The sequence below is a fragment of the Gorilla gorilla genome, chromosome 2, assembly GCF_029281585.2.
Source record: "Gorilla gorilla gorilla isolate KB3781 chromosome 2, NHGRI_mGorGor1-v2.1_pri, whole genome shotgun sequence".
NCBI lineage: Eukaryota > Metazoa > Chordata > Mammalia > Primates > Hominidae > Gorilla > Gorilla gorilla.
The window spans coordinates 180,732,581-180,751,299 of NC_086017.1; the positions used below are offsets into that span (position 1 = coordinate 180,732,581).

General features: G+C 41.9%; 1 protein-coding gene across 7 annotated transcripts in view; it reads right to left on the reverse strand.

Moving 5' to 3' along the window:
- MECOM (MDS1 and EVI1 complex locus) overlaps nt 1–18,719 on the reverse strand; it is a 576,150-nt gene that overhangs the window by 556,642 nt on the left and 789 nt on the right. The gene's annotated exons all lie outside the window — the stretch shown is intronic.

Genomic DNA, 18,719 nt, shown 5'->3' on the forward strand with positions numbered 1-18,719 from the left:
TATTTATTGAGACAGGGTCTCACTCTGTCATCCAGGCTGGAGGGCAGTGGTACAATCTTGGCTCACTGCAACCTCCGACTCCTGGATTCAAGCGATTCTCTTTCCTCAGCCTCGTGAGTAGCTGGAATTACAGGCACATGACACCACGCCTGGCGAATTTTTGTATTTTTAGTAGAGACAGAGTTTTGCCATGTTGGCCAGGCTGGTCTCAAACTCCTGACCCCAGGTGATCCACCTGCCTCTCCCTCCCAAAGTGTTGGGATTATAGGGGTGAGCCACCACACCCGGCCCCTACCATTTTATATTTTATATTCATCTTACACTGGCATTATAATTTTAAAACTCAAAACTCTCATAAAAACCTGGCTTTAATCTCTCTTTTCAACAATTGAACCATCATATTCCTTTACAGTTGGTTCAAAGGAAATTCTAAAAATTATAAAACTCAAGTGATCATTTTGGGGGAACAAAACAAAGGGGCAATTAGATTAAACAGCATTGAAATAAACTGCAAAATCCAAATGAAATCTCTCAGAGGTTTGTGCAAAATTATTAATAGTTTTGAAACAAGCAGTTAAAACTAAACTGAAGGAGTGTGGGCCCTTCAGGTGTCCAAAGATATACACCTGCACACATTTTATAAATACACACTCATGCCTCTTTACTGACTTAGTCCTCTCTTTGAGTAAAGCCATTCTTCTTCGGCATAAGTACACACAAATGACTGTGTTTCTCAACAGGGGCTGTTTCTGTGTCCGTCCCACTGATCTCAACTAAACCTCCGGAACCATTAGGAACACAGACCAAATGTACACTCAGGTGCAACTGAACATACCTAGGCTGTCCAACAACAACAAATGAGATTATTTAATGAATTTTCATGTATATGGAAGTCTGTGACTGATAGCATTGATTAAAACCAACCAAGCATAAGGGCCACTGGCGTTCAACATCTAAACTTCCTAAAATATAGCCCGATCCCACCCTAAAACCTAATATCCTGCTTTTTAACATTTCTGAGTAGACAGACGTATTTTTTTTTTCTGGTTTCTCTGCACACCTTCTGTAGAATTCCCATTGCTTCCTTTGCATGGGAAGGTTGGCAGAAACATTTATGTCTGGAATTCTAGAAAACCAAAAGACAAAAGTGGCTAGCAATAGTAAAGTGCTCTCTCATAAAACAGCTGCTGATTCTGGGGTTTTTTTCAATTGTTTACCTTGTTGTTTAATCTGAAGAAACATTATTGTCTCCTTAGAAATGGCCACCAGATCAAAATGGTCAAAAAGATATCAGAGCTTCTGGATTCTCCACAAACATCCACTCTCTTTGATGAAGTTTCCCCACCAATGGTCTTTTACAACTGAAAATCTCTCATCTATTGCGGCTACAAAGGCCAGAAATCATAGGCAGAAAGCAAGATCATTATCTAGTTTAAAGACAACCCTATGCCTGTAAAAACTGAAAGGAAGCCCTATATGAAAATATATATAATGCTGGAAGTAGCCCCCAATTGTAGCATTTGGAAATAGCCCTGCTATCTCCCTATTGTTTAATCAAAATGACCTCCTGCTTCCCAGTTTCTCATGTCTGGGACTCACATTGCTCTCCACTACCTGAGTCCCACCCCCAAAGACTCTGATTTAATTGGATTGGGGTTAGTATTTTTAAGCATTCCAAGTGATTCTATGCAGCCGTATTTGAAAGTCACTGTCTCTTCTCTTAACTTGTCCACTGCTCTTTCCCTAAAAGTAAAAAAAGAATGATGGTTTCCAGCTTCATCCATGTCCCTACAAAGGACATGAACTCATCCTTTTTTATGGCTGCATAGTATTCCGTGGTGTATATATGCCACATTTTCTTAATCCAGTCTATCACTGATGGACATTTGGGTTGGTCCCAAGTCTTTGCTATTGTGAATAGTGCCACAATAAACATACGTGTGCATGTGCCAAACACCGCATGTTCTCACTCATAGGTGGGAATTGAACAATGAGAACACTTGGACACAGGAAGGGGAACATCACACACCGGGGCCTGTCATGGGGTGGGGGGAGGGGGAGGAGGGATAGCATTAGGAGACATACCTAATGTAAATGACGAGTTAAAGGGTGCAGCACACCAACATGGCCGATATATACATATGTAACAAAACCGCACGTTGTGTACAGGTACCCTAGAACTTAAAGTATAATAAATAAATAAATAATAAAAAATTTAAAAAGAACTAGATCTGAGAGCTCATTAGGCTTTCCTTATCTAAATTCGACAGGTTATTCAATTAAGTAGCTAGTCAAATACTTTGTTGCAGGCCCAAGTCATTTGGATATTAAAACAAAATTGAGGATAAGTGAACGAGACTTGGTCTCAAGTAGTGTACAAAAAAAAAAAAAAATTAGAAAGTTGTAGCTAGCTTTCCTTGCCCTAAAAATATGCTGGTGAGCTTGGGCATATTTACTGTCACAATACATTGTTTAGGAAATGAAAATCTGAATCTAGCACCATCTATTCACTGGTAAATGATAAGGTATAATTAGCTTGTGATGTCAGGCAATGAAGTAATGAAGTATCCCTAAGTCATTCATTCAACCAAGACGTTTGGATCTCCCTAAACAAAACTAAAATCACAACGTAATAGAAAATCACAATGCAGATAACTTGAGGAAGAAAATGAAAGATGAAGGGATGACCAGCCCCTGTCATAAAAAGAAGCTTTCTCATTTTAAATTGCAGCAAAATTCCTCTTTACTAAGAGTTGTATGAAATCATTTCTTTAAGTTAAAGTGTCTTTTTTCCAAAATCTTATTACGTTTTATGAGCTTTGGAATGCCCAGGCAATGTAGTGTTCTACTTTTATTTCTGGATTTAAAAAAATAAGGCAGTGGAGCATTCATTCAGATTAAGTTCTTCGACTTTATTGTAAAGCAGATCAAGGTTTGGATCCTGGCTCTGTACTTAAAGCTGAGAGGCCTGGAGCAAAGAACAAACATGTCTCCAGAGCGCTCACCTCTAAGCTAAGACAATAATATCCTCCACCTCATAGAGATGTGAGGATTAACTGCAGTGACGCATGAACACTCAACAACCTTGACTGGCGTTATTACTTATTGTTGCTGTTATAAATTATCTCCATTTTACAGATGATGACATTCAGGTACAGAGAAGTAAATAGCTGGCCAATGCCCACACAGCTAGGTAGTGATAGAACCAAGCCATCTAATTTAAAATATGCTTTGAAAAATGTTAACTAGAGTAATGCCCTCATGGAACAACCTGTAAACATCCACACCAAAAAAAATACGCATCTGGAACAAATATTGCGCTCTAAGGAATTAAAACTGCAAAACCTAAATAATGTGGTTCCAGAGTCTACATTCTTAATACCCTCTTAGCATTTTTAATATTCTATAATTTCTAGAGTTTCTAATAAGAAATTCTGTGTGTGTTAAGTTTACACAGCTTTTTGCAGCTGATAAAAGCTTATACGTATGCCATCTTATGTTAGCATTGCTGATCTGGAAGAAGCCAAACAGAGGTAGTTATTGTTCCTCTCTTACACTTGAGGACACTGAGGCTCAGAGGGTTAATGCCCTGCAGAAGGATACCATACTGATGAGTAGCAAACTTGAGACTCAAACCCCTACATCCTGACGTCCCAGCCAGCATTATCCGCCAGAAAACATGTTTACGGTACCCAACATATACTGAAGTTTTGAGATGATCATGCCTAAGAAAAAAAACAAGTCCCTATCTTCAAGGCAGGGAGGGCTCAAAACACCACAGAGAGCATTTTCCTCTTAGGAAAGTTATTAGTAATTAACAAGCTTCATAATGACATGTTATGACGTGGTTAGGTAAATTACTCCAGAAGCAGTAGAAGGAAACAAATGTCACATTCTACAAGTCCTGGCCAATGCCAAGGATTCACTTGGGAGGTTAACTAAGATGGAGCTCATTATACTGTATTAGGTATCAGAGTATTTTGTGTTCTTGAAGATAAAACCTTGGTGACTGATATTACCATAACTTGAGGGCAGGAAGAGAGATCTGATATACAGACCATGAGGCACTTTGAAAACCCTAGACATATAATGCTCTTTACCTTGACATTTCCCATCCTCTAATGATCCATCTACCCAGTATTTTTAGGTCAAAAAAATATATATGATACAATGCTGCTTCATGGGTCAAACCACGGTCTCTGCTGGTATTTTAATACTGCATCATTATCAACAGAATACGTAAATCACTCGCATCTTAAGCATTTAGGCAAATGGGGAATTTTGCTTAGAATTTCAGACTGTGCCCAAAAGTAACGATGTTCAATGCACTGATTTCTGTGCCAAGCCTAGTGGCTGGAACATTGGCTTGGATGCATACACATAGCTCAGCAAGATGGTTGGCAATGACAGTTGGAAGAGAAGGCAGCGCTTTTTATTCTTATTTCTGTTTCATGAACAAGAAAATCACATGCCAGCCTGAGAGACAAGCCACTTCTGTGAGTTTATGTCAATTTGGGTGTAGCACTATCTTCTACTGGATAAAAATTGAACCTAGCAGAAAGATACACCTTTGGAAACCATGGAGACTTCAGTTTGGGCATTTTAATCAGATCTTTGCTCTCAGACAGTGGTGCTCTTGTAAGTGGCAAGAAGCTGGAGGAATGAGATCCTTTAAAGAGAACTTGTTCTTGAACTGTGATGGGAAAGTTTGCTCTAACTGCACAAAGGATAAAATACACTAAAACTGTGAGCATGGAAGGAGTAATTTGCCCATCTGCAGACCCAAGGCTTGTATTTCTATAAAGTGTTTATGGGCTGTGTAAATACATCCTACATCTTACTCAGTTATTGCAATCAGCATTTCCCTAACAACAGACAAATGTGATAGGCAGACTTTTCAGGAAAACATCAGGCTGACACAGTGGCTCATGCCTGTAATCCCAGCACTTTGGGAGGCTGAGGCTTGCAGATCATTTGAGCGCGCAAGTTCGAGACCAGCCTGGGCACCATGGTGAAACCCTGTCTCAGCTACTCCAGAGGCTGAGGCAAGAGAATCGCTTGAACCCAGGAGGCGGAGGTTGCAGTGAGCCAAGATCGCGCCATTGCACTCCAGCCTGGGCGGCAAGAGCGAAACTCCATCTCAAAAAAAAAAAAAAAAAAAAATAGGAAAACAAAATATCTGGAGAAGAGACAGGCTTAGGATTCAGTATTCCAAGCTCACAAAACCAGTTTGTAGTCATGGATATCTTTGTCCCTGTTAATAAATCATTGTCAGGGGTATATGTATGTCTGTCAAATGTCGGTGTTCAATATTTTCAGGAAATTGAGTGTTTATAGGATTTAATTCATCATGCCTTACATATGCTAGGTACTTGATAACTATTCATTAATTCAATTTGATTGATCTAACTTAAAATATACTTTGAAAAATGTTAATAGAGTAATGCCCTCATGGAACAACCAGTAAACATCCACACCAAAAAAGTACACATTTGAAACAAATATTGTGCTCTAAGGAATTAAAATTGCAAAGTAAATTAATCCCTTAAAGATTTATATGAATAATTTTAATTCCTTGAATGGTACCTTTTCAAATCCAATCTAAAATGTCCAATATGTTTGCAATCTGATATAATCCAATGAGTTTTAATAAGCAAAATAGTTCTTGCCAGTAGAACCAAAACCCAGCTATTCCATTTTTGTAACCTTCTGTGTAAAGGAATGGGCTGAACTAATTTTTTCTGAATTTTTTATATTTAATCAACAATATCATTGCCAAAGAAAACCACTTTTCAGAAGTCTCTCTATCCTGGTTTATAACTTATAATCAAAAACTGGAATTTTGCATCTGATGGGCTTTAGTGTGTAACACTATACTGTCATATTTTTTATGCTATAGTTAAAAGTAAAAGATAGTTTCCATTATAAAAATTTTCCCATAGTCTGATTACCCAGTGAAAAACATTTTTCTATAAAAATGGTCTTCATAATTCATAAGCTAGAAATTATTGTGGGTAATTTTTTAAAGAACATCAAAAAAGTTTTGGTGGGTCTAGTAGCATCAGTTGGCTTTAGGTACATGTACAGGATAAGGCAATATGATAATAATGTCCCACACAAACAAGGAAATCACTTAACAACAACAAAAAAGCCTTGAGGCCTGAAACTCTGACAACTTACTTAACCTTACCCAGTTTGGGCTACATGGATTGATTTCAGCTACAGCCTGTTCCAAGCAGCAGGAAGAAATGGAAATGGGGCATAATATAAGACCTGGAATAATCCAGTAAGCTTGAAATAGCACAGATATATCACAGTGGATCTTAGAAAGATATACCTTAGCTCTGGTTTTAGACCCTTGATCCTCCGGAAGACAAAGATGCTTGGAAATCTGATCTGCCCTGACAGTGAAGCAACCCTCTATGACCTTCCCAAAGCCCTGCTGTGCCCGTGTCTCAGAGGCCAGCACACTTCACCCTGAACTGTGAGCTTCCTTTAATTGCAGACTTCACTTTCATATTCCTTTGGGTCCTGGTTTGGGGAACTTCTCTGTCTGTTTTGTTCTGAAAACTGGACACTACCCAAATGTCATCCATAGGGAATTGGTTCAATGAAATGTGTTAGATCTAAACAGTAGAGGATCTTCTGCCTTTAAAAAGAATGGTTTAGATTGATACATACAGACAAAAATCCAAGGTATATTAAGTTTAAAAAAAGAAAAAGCCCTTTATTTCTTTCTGTTGTCTGATTGCTCTGACTAGGACTTCCAGTACTGTGTTGAAGAAGAGTGGTGAGAGTGGGCATCATTGTCTTGTTCCAGTTCGCAGACGGAATGCTTTCAACTTTTCCCCACTCAGTGTTATGTTGGCCGTGGGTTTGTCACAATAAAATAATGCTTTTAGTACATTGAGGTATGTCCCTTAAATGCCGATTTTGCTGAAAGTTTTAATCCTAAAGGGATGCTGGATTTTGTCAAATGCCTTTTCTGCATCTATTGAGATGATCATGTGATTTTTTTTTAATTCTGTTTATGTAGTGTATCATATTTATTGACTTGTGTACGTTAAACCATCCCTGCAAGTGGTATGAAACCCACTTGATCATGGTGGATTATCTTTTTGATATGTTGTTGAATTTGGTTAGCTACTATGTTGTTAAGGATTTTAGCATCTATCTTCATCGGGATATTGGTCTGTAGTTTTCTTTTTTGGTTACGGCATTTGCAGCGACCTGGATGAGATTGGAGACTATTATTCTAAGTGAAGTAACTCAGGAATGGAAAACCAAACATTGATGTTCTCGCTGATATATGGGAGCTAAGCTATGGGGATGCAAAGGCATAAGAATGATACAATGGACTTGGGGGGAAGGGTGGAGAGGGGACAAGGGATAAGACTACAAATATGGTGCAGTGTATACTGCTCAGATGATGGGTGCACCAAAATCTCACAAATCACCACTAAAAAACTTACTCATGTAACCAAATACCACTAGTACCCCAATAACCTATGAAGAAGAAAAAAAAGAAAAGGCAACTTGCTGTAAAAAGTTGTAAATCTATATGTATGTATGTGCTAATATATGCATGGGGGAAAAAATCTGCTGGAAGCTACACTAAAGGATGAATCGTGGTCATCTGCAGGCAATTTATGACAAAAAAGACAGAAAATAACTTTCATTTTTATTTGATGCATTCTTTTCATTTAAAAATTATTGTGTATAAATTTTGTAACAAGAAAAATATTGTTTATAAGATAATGAAAAAAGATTGATTAAAACTTTAAGATGTTTTATAATAAACATGCTAAGGTGAATCAAGTCTGAAAAAATGGTTGAACCCCCATTCAACCATTTAGAAATTTAGAAATCCATGAGCTGCTAAAATTGTATGAAAATGTTTCTTGCATGTGTATTTTCTGGAAAGAAGATCCATACTTTCTATGAGATTCTCACAGGAGTCTGGGACCCAAAAGAACGTCATGAACTATGACCCTAGCCAAAACCAAGATAGTTATTCCATCCCTCCATTCGTTTTTATTATCATTTTATCATGAAACATTTTATTACTAATTTCATAGTTCCCACCAAAGGTAAAGTCTATGCTAAGCATAAAAGCTGTGGGTCTTAGTCTTACCCTCATTTAAAGGGGTTCCCATTGACTTAGGAGCAGTCCTAAGTGCACAAGAAACCATATATGGCTGTTCTTGGTAAAACAAAACTCCTAACAGGCACTAAAAGCCTGTAATCATTCAGGACTTGAGGATAGTTGTCCAAGACACAGACAGTCCTATTTTCTCTATAGAGATGGTCGATTTGTGAAATGACAGATGGGGGTTAGAGGAGTGGGGAGGGGCAGAGAAGAAGAAGTCATGTTTGCACTTGAATTAAGGGAACAGAGTTGAGTGAGTTGGGTTAATTTAATCAGTAAAACAAGATTCAATACATTATCTATCAACCTTAAATTGTTTGAAAGAATCTTTAATCATAAAAGTGCATTTAAATATACAGCAAAATGCTTGACACCATGCTCTATATTAATAGAGCATAAATATTAGGCAGCAAAACTGCCTACATTGGTGTTAGGATTTAGGTAAAAACTTGGCTTCTGATGATTTGTAAACTGAATATTCCCAAATCCCTAGGAATTACATGAGTCCACAGAATGTTTTACTATTTCTACCTTGACTCCTTTGACATTCTCCAGAATCAGGTCTAGTACAGAGTTTAAGATCAATAACAATTTGTGATTTAAGTGAGGGGTCATGGGCTATACCTGCACTGGCAAAATGAGGGACATTATTGGTGAAAATTAGGAATAATACTCCACTTTCCAGGTGGTTTATCACTGTCAAAATAGGCCAATTGTGGATTTAGTATGCACTTGAAATGTCAGATATCCCAGAATTCTGGTGCCGACATTACTTAACTGCACAGGTTTTACAGCCAAAGAAATTGAAGGGGTTCACATAATCCACCAAAGCCCATTGCTAACCACCATCACCTAATCATATTGATATCTGCCATATGCAAAGCATAGTATTAGGCCCTATACAAAACATAAATGGGCTCTCCAGGAGTTTTACAGTTTACCTAGAAAAATAAGATATATACCATGAAGACAAGCAATTTATAATAAAATGCCAAAATGATGATAGATAAAGACAATTCCATACTATTGGAATGAAATAACATAGAAGTCATATCTCCAGGAGAGATCATGAAGAAGCAGGAGTTCAAATGAAATCTTAGAGGAGTTAGATTTTGACAGTCAGTGTACAGTATGGGTAGATTTACAAATTATGGCAACATTATGGCCAAAATTTGGATGGTAGAAACACAAGAGTAGGCTGATAAGAGACTGAGAGGTACAGAATGAGTAAACAAGGTAGGCTGAATGGACCAGTCTTGAATAAGACAAGCCTGAAAAGTCAATTAAATAATGTATTGAACTCTTATTCTATTTAAGGCACTCTAAATGCATTAGTTTGATCAAATCCTCACATGAGGTAACTACCTCTAGTCCACAAGTAAGGAAACTGAGGCACAAAAAGGTTACATGGCTTGCCTTCATTTCAACCAGCTAGTAAATGGTGGAGCCAGGATTCAACCCAGGCAAATCTCACTCCCGACCTGTACTCAAGAGTCACCACATTCTTCTGGCACAAAAGTGGAGCCCCTCAACAGCCAAGCTAAGGCTTTTGAGATTCAGCATCAGGTATAAAGATTGGGAATGAGGTGATAACCCATTGATAATGCTTATATGCATAGTTCATCACTACTCAGAATCTTCCTCTAAAAGAATTGCATTATCCGATGATATTCCCAACAATATTCACTGATAGTGACATGTATTCACTGACAAGTCCCATGACTACAGTATTGAGTTAGATATTATAAAGTACTCAGTCAAATCTTTATCGGGAGAGTCCATTGTGTTGACATTCCATCACCACAACTTTTAATCCTAAAGACTTAATTTTACCTGTTATTCACCTATCACTTCTGCTAGAAATACAACTCATGATAATAAACAGAGCAAAGTATGTTTATTTTCACATGTTACCCGAACATATATGACCTTCCTACATGGAAAGCCACTCTTGTCAAATAAGACATTCATCCCTTAAAAACTTATTTCTCCATCCTAGGTTCAGGTCTTAAAAATCAGTTGGGTTCCTCAGTTACAGATGTACAGGACATTACATCTGGACTCTCCTAGGAGGGCAGGGGTGAACTCTTCCTCTGAATACCCACAGTAGCCAGATGACTCCTTCTCCCACTGTGGAAAACCACAGATGACTGTCTCCTAATGATTTACTGCCCAACCCCCAGCCCACAAATCAAAGAATTGGGTTTAGTGAGAAATAAGAAAGAATGGTGGCCAGTGGTTACAAGAAGGGGAGGGAATGCTTCAGTTTATTTTCTTAAGCCAATTAATGATGAAACGGCATGGAGGGAAAGAAAGACACAACATAGTTGTAAAAGACTATTTTTCCAGATAAATGGCCAGATATCAGATTCTGTAATAAGTACTTCCACCTATCAAAACACACACACACACACACACACACACACACACACACATATTAACTTGAGGTGGGGAAGAAGATATAGATCTTAAAAACACAAGGTAATATTCAAAAACCCTTCCGGATATCACCATAAAAAGAAACTTTGAAGCACCCTTGGAAATCAATGAATCTGGACATTGCAAACCCTACAAACTATATATTGCAGGCAGAGGTGTTTGGTTGGGCCTGCAGAATTTTTAAAAATTGAATCGACATTTCATAAAGTAGAGAAAATTTACATAAAAACCCAGATTTGTGGCTTCTCTTTAAAAGTAGAAGACCTGGCGGCCCTGAACCCCCTTGCCCAAATGGTAACAGTGAGCTGGAGCTGAGAAGAAGCTGCCACATTTAGAGGAGTCTTGAACTGCCAGTTTCCCACCATCCCCACCACTCCCTCTTGTTCTGAAATACAAAGGCTGGGTGTCAAAAAATTAAATAAAAATAGGAGAGAGCTTAAGGCTTATACCCACCTTGCTTCACTCATTTATGGTACCTGCAAATTTACAAGCTCTGCTCTAGTCTAATCCATTCATTTAAAGAGGAGCAACCCAGCTGCAGTAGTAAAGTGACTTACAAACTCAATCCACTAAAAGTCAACTTTTCATTCAGGAGGGATTATTGCCTAATGACAACTAGAGAGTATGCAAAACTAAATTAGGGCTGTGTGGCTATACAATGCCAAAATCTGTGGGGAAAAGTTGAAATCTCAATCATTTTATTTACACATCCCCCTCACCCACACTCCAAATAAAGGGCAAAGGAAGATGCTCAAGTTTTCAGAACAAATTTACTGCCTAGTTTGGCTTGGTATGGACAGTTTTAATGTGCCCAAATTTTAGATATGACTTCCCTTCATTCTGAGGGCATAATTTATTGAGAAGACATACAAAATGCTTACCATAGACATGTAAATACTTTTAAAAAGGAAACTGGATAAAAACATTAAACAGGAGGGGGAAAAAAGGATGTTTCTTCTTCAGAAAATTTAACTGATAAATTATAAGGAAACTGAAACCCACTAAGATTTATTGAGCATGTGCCTTAGGTACTTTGCACACATTATACCAATTAACTCTCACTGCAGCCCAAGGAGGGTAGTATTATTACTCCCACTTCACAAGTAAAGACGCTAGGCCTCAGAGGCATTCAATAACTTGAAGAGGACCTGACTTTTCAATCAGGGATCATGCCCAGATTCAAACACTGATGTGCACGTTTGTAATGCTTGTGAGAGTAGGGAACATAGCTTGCCTGTGCACAGGGCCTAGCACGTTGATATTTGTTGTGTAAGCCTGCCCATCGCCAAAGCACAAAAACTGCCATGTACAAGCACTTTCATTCATAAATGTCATCATTTGAACAACCTTGACATATACAACTAATTCATTTAGGCAGGTTCTTGAACAAGGTTTAGGAAATGTTGGTTCTTTATGTTGTGTAGTTAATGACCCCTACACACGTTTACTAACATAATAAAATCTCTTTTCTAAATAAATTTCTCCTTTAGAATTGTTATAAAAGTCAGTAGTCAAGAATTTGGCTGAATATACAAGCCAAAAGCACGTTTGCTAATGAATAAGAATAATAACTAAAATCAAAATAAGAATTAATTCAAGAATGAGCGCTTTTGAAGAGTCAGGAATTTGATTAAAAATTCAGTTCCCTTTTTTTTCCATAATGAAACAGTTCTTTAACCACAAAACAGCTTTTATAATAATGCCGAAGAGTATGGTTCCAAGCAAAACACTCCCCCATTTTAATCATGGCTATTATTTTTGAAAATGAAAATGACTGAGGTCATTGTAATCTATTTTAGGGTTTGCATGGGTTGATGGTATTTTTGTCTTGGCTTTGAGTTCTCCACATTACCCACTAAATGTTATGGGTTTTGCTGTGTGCCCTTTCAAATCCCATTCTTTCTAATAACATTGTATTTTATACACATAAATTAGAGTAAATTCCACTTTCTTTCCTAACAACTCCAGATGTGGTCCACACTTTCAAAAGGACTAGAACTTGCCTTAAAAAAAATTCAGTATGTACTTCTTAGAACAACTGTTTCTATATAGATAAAAATGCTGTATGGATGTTTAAATGCTGAATAATTAGTAAAACCATAGGACTTGTGGTTTTTTCACCAAAGTGAAATATGAAGATAATATCTATATATTTACTCCTTCCAACTTACAAGGACATACACAGATAAAAAATGCCTAGAAACAAAACCATCTGGGCAGAGTTCTAGACCTACTGATACCAATAGGGAAGGGGGATCTGTATTCAGAAAACCATTTAGAACACATCAGTGAGGCTCTCTGTCCCCTGTAGACCCAGTAGACAAAATTAACAAATATCTAAATACACTAAAGTTACACAGTCAAGGCTCCCTTTAGACGCAGTTAATATTTCACTTACTTTCTGAACTTAGTTGGGGTTTTTATTATAATTCACTATCACCATCCCTCCAGGTAACCCCTACACAGCCACACGTGAGAGAGTGGCTTCACAATACATACAAATTGTGGAGATCTGGCTATTAAAATGCCTTGAGATCTGTTTGTTTATTTTTTTAAAATCAAATTGCAAGGCCAATGTAATAAGATGCTGTAGCTTTTATGAAAGAGGTGAAATAATTTTAAACACAGACACACAATGAGTTTATTTATTTAGAAACTTGTTAAATAGAGTCTGGGAATTCAAATATTCAATGTTGACATTGTACAGAATTGGCAAGAAGCCAGAACCCAGTCTCCAGAGGGACCCATTGGACAAGGAATTCAGGCCTTTCTCTCCTCCCACTTGAGCTAAATAGGTAGAAGCCATTAGTTATACCCACAGCAATATCTGAACCACTCTCAAATAAGCTGCCCCAGCCAGGGCACTTCAAAGGAGGCTAAGTGTGTTTAGCTTTTTAGTGCTGAACTAGAGCAATATGTCACACTTTTGAAAGAGTCTTGTAAACAGTTTCTTCCCTATGTAGAGACATCTCTGAAGTTTCTTGTATGGCTTGTAGTAAGCAAAGGTAATTAACAAGGATTATACTTTTTTCATTTCCTGGAGGGGCTGGGGAGAATAATACCAATCTGTGTGCAAACTAAGAATCTGGAAGAACTACTCTATTTCTCCCTTCCTGTCTCCCTCTCTGGTTTTCTGATCGATTTGTCTGTCTCCTCTTTATCCTCTTCCTCACACTTGTTCTCACTATACAGCCAATTTCCTTGAAAATTCCCTGGTAAACTCTGAAGGCCAGAAGAGTGGGAAGGGGGAAATCTAATTTTAGAAAGAAGACCGTGGCTAGTGGAGTGGGGAAGTAGGGAGGGAACTAATGATTTATCCTGCGCCGTCCAGGAGAAAAGAAAAGCAGACCCCACAGACCGTTTTAGAAAATGCCTAGACAGCGGCTTCCAGCGGAAGAAGGGTTAACCGTCACTCCAAAAAAAAGTACCTGGCATCATCAGAGTGTAACTGTTCCCTCCCACCCCATCTCTGCCCCAAACTCACTCTCCCTTGCCCTATGAGGCTAGGAAGGAGCCTGTCCCAACAGGGAGAGTGAATGAGTGAGTGTGTGCCTGCCCTCCGCGCAAGAGTGCTCCTTGTCTTCCTGAAGCCAAGACGTGTGTGGGTGTGCACACGCATGTGTGGGTGTGAGTTTACACTGTCAATGTAAACCCAGCTCCGAGGGAAGCAGCGCGCCAGGCACGCAGCCCCTCTGAGACTAGAGACGGGAAGAAGAGTTCTGGCCAAACCTTGGAGCCCTGAGCTGAGCAGCCTGAGAAGCGAGGTGTAGGGGGCCTCCTGAGTGAGAAACTGCCTCCCACCTCACTGGGGCTTCCCCAGTCCCACCCCCACGTCCATCTTGGGCCACTTCCCCAGCACCAGACGGTTTTGAGATGGAGCGTGGGAGGGCTCAGCTCTTGGGAACAGGGCTCTGGGTGCCTTGGGAACAGGGAAAAAGCCGGTGACCAGGAGATGACAAGTCAAGGTTCTCCATCTCGCCGCCCGCTTCCAGCGGAGGCAACGCGCAGGGGGGTGCCGGGAGAGAGGGGGCCGAGCCGGGCGTGCGGGGGGCAACTCCGCTCTGTTGTCCTTCTAGCTAGGGGAGGAGGGCGTCCCCCCTTCCTGCCCCAGGTCACAACTGCAGCCTCGGATAACCTGGCCCCAACTTACAAAAATAAAATAAACTCCCAAACAGTAACATGTTTAAAGAGAAATTGCTTACGACTCCTTACCTTCAACTCCAAAAAAAAAAAAAAAAAAAAGAAAAGAAAAAAGAAAAGAAAGAAAGAGAAAGAAAGAAACCAAAATTCGTGGAATGACATGTTAATTTCTAGTCCTAAATGTTGAATGTCTGTCCCTGCAGGAAGCCGGCCCCAGGGCCCAGGGGAGGCCTTGGCTCAGAAAGCCTGGGAGCTGGGCTAGCCGGCAAAAGTCACACTCACTCACATTCACACACACACTCACATGCACTCTATAGCCAAGACCTGCAACTCTGCAGTCCCTACAAATAAAAAAAGAAGCCTTGCTTTTTAGCCTTTCTGCGTCTACAGCTAATGAACCGTTCCCTTCCACAGTGCTGGAGATGAGGGAAGAATGAAAAGCGTAATTAACCTTCCCCTAAACACAGATTTTTTTTTTTTTTTTTTTTTTTTGCAAAACACACCAAAATACTGCAAGAAGACTGTGCTCCAAGTGCCAAATGCAATAAAGAAGCCCTAAGCCGGGGTAATGGTCAAGTAATGGCAAATAAACCGCCTTCCTAGAAGTGGCCTCGGCCTCCGTTGGGAGAAGGATTTTCCTCCTCAGAAGCAATCTGAAATAAACAAATAAAAGTATTTTTTTAAAACAAAGCTCTATTTTCATCTGAGTTTCTTAAGGATGAAGGAAAACCCAAGTAGGTGGGCATACAGAGAGTGAATGCCTGAATCTGGGTGTTGTGTTTGTTGTTGTGGGAGGCGTTGTTTTGTTGTGTTTATCTTAGTTACTGGGCTGACAAGGTGAGTAGTTTAAAGACGGGAGAAAGGGTCGGCATCTACCTTTCCTACTTCAGAGCCTTTTTTAAAACAGAGTGCAAGTGTAGGAGTAACAAGTGCCCCCCTTGCCGCGGTCTTGCTAATCGCATCGCCTTTTGCGACTTTACGAGACTTCTGGGGGGCCGGTAGCTAAGGGAGTTACTGGATGCAACTCGTTCTCTGCTGTGACTGAATTCCCGCGCGTTGTCACTTTGGGGAAGTAAGGTAAGGGTGGCTTCGGTATTTCAGGCTTTAGACATGCTGGGCAGACCCAACCTGCACTTCCTTTCCATCCATCAGGACCATAGCAACTGGCATTTCTGGCACGGCCCAGGTGCTGTCCTAGCTGCCCAAGAAAACGGCTGGGAAGTCTCCCCGCGCTGCCAGAGTCGGTTTGGCTTTTGGTTTTCTTTTCTTAAAGATGGAAATAAAATTCAGGGGCGTTAGGCACTACAAATGTCAATCTTCCTGCCTTTCATTTTATTTTTAATTAAATTTTTTAACCTTCCCAAATGATTTACAACGAATTTATCGGTTTCAACTACTGTATAAAATACAAGCCTTACAAGTTGCAAACTGTGCTGTGCATTCAATCTCGGTGTAGATTCAGTGGGTATTTTCAGGGTCCGTGGTCTCTGGTCTAGGTCCATGGGCTCCTGTACTGTAGCCAAGGCCAAATCAGGACTTAAGACCACCAAAGAAATTTACAAAAGACAAAAAGAACAACAAGCTACCGAGAAAACAACTATTTATATGTAATTTGTTTCCATTGTAGTGTTTTCTCTTGCCACAATAAAGGTAGTTTTGTTTTTTGAAGTATTGTAGTCACAACGCCCCTTCTAAACCCAGAAAAAGAAAAACTGGTGCAGAGCAGTGAAGTTTTCGTTGGATGATTGCACCGCAGGGGTCACCAACCATCTCCGCCACGCGCTACTCGGGGGAAGGAAATCGCGCTTTAAAATACAAAAATCTGTAGTTTTAATATGATTTCCTTTATTACCCAGATTGTAACTGAAGAATTGCAACGCAGCGCTTCTGTCTGAGAAAGGCAGCTGCGGCAGCAACAGCTGGAGTAGTGCAAGCGGGAATCTGAGGCTCAGTAAAAGTTTGTAAGAGTTGAGATCTAGCTATCAGAAAGCGGCAGCGGCATCCTTAGAGACCCTGGGGACAAAATAAATGGGTCTCCCACCAGTTGAATGACAAGTATCATCAGATCGGAAACGAGGCTCAGTTTCTGGATGTTGAGTGGACTGTGCGTGCGGGAATATTTTAAGACGGCATCGTATGTCTTGCTTGGCAATTAAAATAGTTGAAAAAGTTGCTCAAGAAAATTCGAAGGGTTTTGTGTTCTGCTTTCACTTCAGAAGTTATCGGGCAGTGAGTTGCGGTGCGAAGCCTTAAGCTTTCACTTCACAACTTAGGCATGGTTGAAAAGGGCTACCCACCCCCACCCACCATCCCACTCCCGCCAACTCCCCCCCCAACACACACACACACACTCTCTCTCCCAACCTTTAGTCCAAATCGAAGCCCGCAAACCTCAAGTATATGTACATTTATTTCCCTTCAGATGAAAATAAAGACATCGGCCTCATTTAAAAGCAAACAGGGAAAACAGTTCCACCGGCGCCCTTTGACACTGTAGCAGCGAGTGTAAAGAACAATACCCAAAAGAGAAACAGATGGACTGATGACCCAAAGAGCCCTATATTTAGGTTGATTTCTCAGACCCAGGGGAAAGGAAATGTATCGGGGAGTGTACGAGTGCTTGGGTGAGGACTGCACAAAGCACTGGAAAGGCGCCTGGGATGACAGCATCTCGCGGGGCTACACCGCCGACTCCACTGCCCGCGAAGCCGAGCCTGCTGAGGTGCCGCCGACTTCCCGGGCTGCTGCAGGGACGCAGTGAGCAAGGAGGCGTGGATACGATACCTACCGTACTTGGTTCTAATGTGCGAGGGTCGCGCGAGGGGAGACTGGGATTTCACAGGGGAGAAGCATCCCACCCATCTCCGATCTCTCATTTCTGCGTTCCGTAAACAACACAATTAGAGAGCTCTGTTTTCGGCGAGTGCGAGTGTGGGAGAGAGAACCGCGGCCTGTCCACTCCCGAGGCAGCTCCAGCCCCGCGTATTGACACCTCAAGGAAGAGCGCTCCCAGCCGCTCCGGGGCTCAGTGCCCCTGAGTCCCCTTCAACTCGAAGTAGAAGCATTTGGACAAACGCAGCCCTGTCGTCTACAGTCCTGGCGGAGCATCACACCGTGTGGGAAAGTGTGGGCCCCGCCGGCAAAGCCAGGCGAGTCATCCAACACTTTTGCTGTACGAGTGGGGGATGGGACTCCCACCGCCCCCTCCCCAAACCCCTTAGCCCACATCCCGCCAGACCAAGGCCGCTCCGCGCCGGGCAGGCAGGGGGCGCCGGGGAGGGTTATTGACCCTGGATCCAGGCTGCACCCAGACGAAGCGCCGGAGGCTGCGCTGCGCCCTCTCCGCGGCCCAACGCTCTGGCAGCCCGCCCCCTGGGGTTTGCTCGGCGCCCAGCCAGCCCGAGGTGCGCGGGTCGCAGCGCGCCCTCTCTGCCTCCTGCTCCTAGGCTGCCGCCGCTGGCTGTGTGCCCTCCACTCCCGGCTCTCCGAGCGCTCGCTGGGCCTCTTCTCTCCCCACGTCCGAGCGCTCGCTGGGCCTCTTTCCTCCCCACCTGCGCGTGGCTGTGCGGAGCCGGTAGCTCTGCTCTGCCCGTGCCCCCCGCCCCCACCCCGCGATCACAGCCCCCACCTTGGTGTCCCCTACTCCCCGCCGCAGTCCTCCCGCCGCGCAGCGCCGCGCCGGAGAGCATGGCCGAGCGCACAGCGCCCACTACCGCAGCCGCGGCTCGGCGCAGTCCACCCGCCCGCCCGCGCAACTTCCAGCGGCCGCCTCGCAACTTTTCCCAACTCCACCACAGCCGCCCGCCGCCGCCGCCACTGTGGCTCCCTCTGAGCCGCCTACCCTACCCAAACCCCAGAAACAAACCGAGGCTCGAAAAGGCTCCCTTCTCCTGCCCGCCCCCCCATCCCCCGCGCCCCCCTCCTCCCACACCCGGGACTAGCTGGTTGGCCAGAGGCAACTCTCCCCCGCCTGGGGGGAAGGGGAGGGGAG